This window comes from Suricata suricatta, chromosome 5 (genome assembly GCF_006229205.1).
Source record: "Suricata suricatta isolate VVHF042 chromosome 5, meerkat_22Aug2017_6uvM2_HiC, whole genome shotgun sequence".
Taxonomy (NCBI): domain Eukaryota; kingdom Metazoa; phylum Chordata; class Mammalia; order Carnivora; family Herpestidae; genus Suricata; species Suricata suricatta.
The window spans coordinates 111,206,374-111,209,326 of record NC_043704.1 but is presented as its reverse complement, the minus strand read 5'-3'; the positions used below and the strand labels follow the sequence as shown (position 1 = coordinate 111,209,326).

The window sequence follows — 2,953 nt, the reverse complement described above, 5'->3', positions numbered from 1 at the left end:
TGTTTACCTGCCCCCGGGGTTGCCTTCACACTCAGTAGCGGAGAGGAATGGTTTCAGCAGAGGCCGGTAAGACTACAAAGCCTAAAATAATTGCTATCTGGTTTTTATAGAAAGAGTTTGCTGACCCCTGAGCTAGCTTGTCTCCTAGGTCCCTGTAACTCCATTTTACAAACTGACTGATTCTTAGCACAGCTCCCTCTTACCCCAGGAAGGGCACTCCAGGCTTCAGGAGAATCCCGCCTGGGCTGCTCTTACAGGAAATCTGGCACTGCCAATGAATCCTGATTGCTTCTCTAGCTAATGGGGGCCCTGAACAAAACTAGAAATGTCTTGGCCCAAGAATGCATGGGGTGCGGGCCGCTGGCTCTGCCCTCACTCCGGGTCCTCCCAGGCCTTCGGTCCAGGGTAATAAGCCACAGGTTTGTCTTGGGGGCTGGGACCCATAGTGATTCTAGACAAAGGCTCCTGGAGGCCTAGTGAAGAGACGAGGTTTTAGGACGTCTTTGCTGTGACAGAGAACCCAAATAATAGCAGCTTAAACAAATTAAACGCTCAAGGGTCTTTTTTTTTTTTAATGTTTTTTAATTTATTTTTGATACAGAGAGAGACAGAGCATGAGAGGGGGAGGGGCAGAGAGAGAAGGAGACACAGAACTGGAAGCAGGCTCCAGGCTCTGAGCTAGCTGTCAGCACAGAGCCTGATGCGGGGCTCGAACCCACAAAGGTGAGATCTGACCTGAGCCGAAGTCGGAGGCTTAACCGACTGAGCCACCCAGGCGCCTCAAGGGTCTTTTCCATAAAAGTCCAGGTAACCAATACACTAACCACATCAACTGATTGCAGCCTACGGAATTTATTTGGATGCTGCAAAAAACACTTATGAGATATTAGGGAAACTTAAACACTGCATGTTTAATAATAATAAAGAATTATTGATTTTTTAGGTGTGATAATGATATTATGATCACGGTTTCTTTTTAAGACTCCTTATCCTGAAATCTGTACTAAAATGTTTATGAATGAAATGATGTGATGTCTGAAATTTGCCTCAAAATAACCTGGGTGGGGGAGGTTGAAAGTGGGTGAGGATGTATAGATTTTAAAACAAATGGTCAGGAGTCAGTAGCTGAAAATAAGTTCATAGGGATTCATCATATTACTTTCGTTTTCATGGATATATTTGAAATTTTCCATAATAAAAGTTTAAAATATTTAATGTTCATAACCAGTGATTAAAAATTTGTACCTAAAAGGAATTTGGTTTATGAAAAATCTCATACAAGTGCCAAAAGTATATAATTACAGCCATTGTAGCTGTGTTTATAGTAGAAATACTTAGAAATGAATTTTCCTATGAGAAAAAAAATTCCTTGGGGGAGGAATTGTTGTGTTAAAAGTTCCAAGCATTTAAAAATTTTGATTGATGAAAGACATTTTGTTAATGAAAGTTTTATTGATATATGATCATTTGAAAATTTAAAGTAGATAAAGAAGACATAGAAATTACCACTAATTCCTTAGTCAAATCAACTTTTTTTTTTTTGAGCTTATCCATCAATCATGGAAACATGTACCATCTACCAGGTGCCTACTATGATACTATGCATGATACATGGCATTTTATTATTTCTTCAATATAATTGTTATGAAATTATTTCTCGGACCTGAAAATAAATCTGAGTTCTCAATGATTGGTCTAGTGGCTTCTCAATCATCAGGCACCTAGGCCTCAGGCCACAGACACTTCTATTGTGTGGCTTTGCCATCCTTATGCTTGGCTTGCATCTCATATTCCAACATGGCTGCTTCGCCTCCTGCTGTTGACTCTGCATTCCAGGGTGTAGGAGAGGGAGAAAGGTAAAAGTCATGCCCTTTAAGAGCATGACACAGATTTTGCCTGTATCACTTCTGCTTCTCTTCCACGGGCCAGAATCATGTGGCCATTAATTAGAGGGGAGGTTGGAAATCAAGTCCTTAGCTATTCATTCTCCTAGGAATGTTCTTACTACGCAGTTAGGGGAGAATGGCTGTTGGGGCACAGTGACCATCCTCTGCTGTGGATGTTTATGTTTACATTTATGTTTGTATGCAGACTCCCGGAATCAACTTTTAGATCTGAGTTTAGTATTTTGCCTTTCTTCTCCTTCTCCTCCATCCCCATCTCCTCCATCTGCATTCTGGCTCCTTCTCCCTTTTCCTCCCTACCTTCCTGTAAACAGCTTGTTGTGGGAACCCATGTGACCACATTCCTTTAGGTCTGGTGGTTCTGATCCAGACACCCACTCTCCCATTGTTCATGCATTCCTATCGTGCAGCCTCTCATCCCCCTGCCTCCACCCCCAGCCCCACACCTACGCCCACAGGCACATATTTGGTGTTGTATTTCAGGAGACATGGGTTTTTAGTCCTGCCTCCTCTATTTAGTCTGCATGTAACCTTAGGTAGGTCTACTGAGCTTTGTAAGCCTCATCTTCCTCACATGGAAGAAAGCATCATTGCATCACAAGAGCCCTTGCTTAGCCTAACTTCTTGATGACTGAGGATGTAAAGAGGAAGGACCTGGGCTCTTGTAAAGAAAAAGCCACGTTACTGGAAAGTAATATGTAGAGGCAGCCCTTGTGCACTGTGCTTTCTCTGAATCTGATCACACCGACCTTCTCACAGAGGGAGCCCCTAGGAGCCATATGTCTGCACATGACGGCATCCCAGTCAAGCTGGGTGATCCAGACATAGAATCTTCACCTGAATAGGCTTGATTGTTTCCTTTGGAAACATGCATTTGGACTCGAGGGTCAGGTGATGATGACAGAGTCCTCTTAGTGGCCGAGGTGTGTAGGGACTTCCTGGAGTCTTCTCTAAGTCCTGGGAGTCAGCAAGCCTTGTATTCTGTGAGATACCTTATTTCTTCAATACATTTCACTTCTTTGCTTAAATTTGTTAGGGTGGTTTCTCTC

General features: G+C 42.8%; 1 pseudogene; it reads right to left on the bottom strand.

Annotated features, from left to right (window-relative positions):
• Window positions 1–372: 372 nt before the first annotated feature.
• Window positions 373–2,953, bottom strand: part of LOC115291241 — a 3,040-nt pseudogene continuing 459 nt past the window's right edge.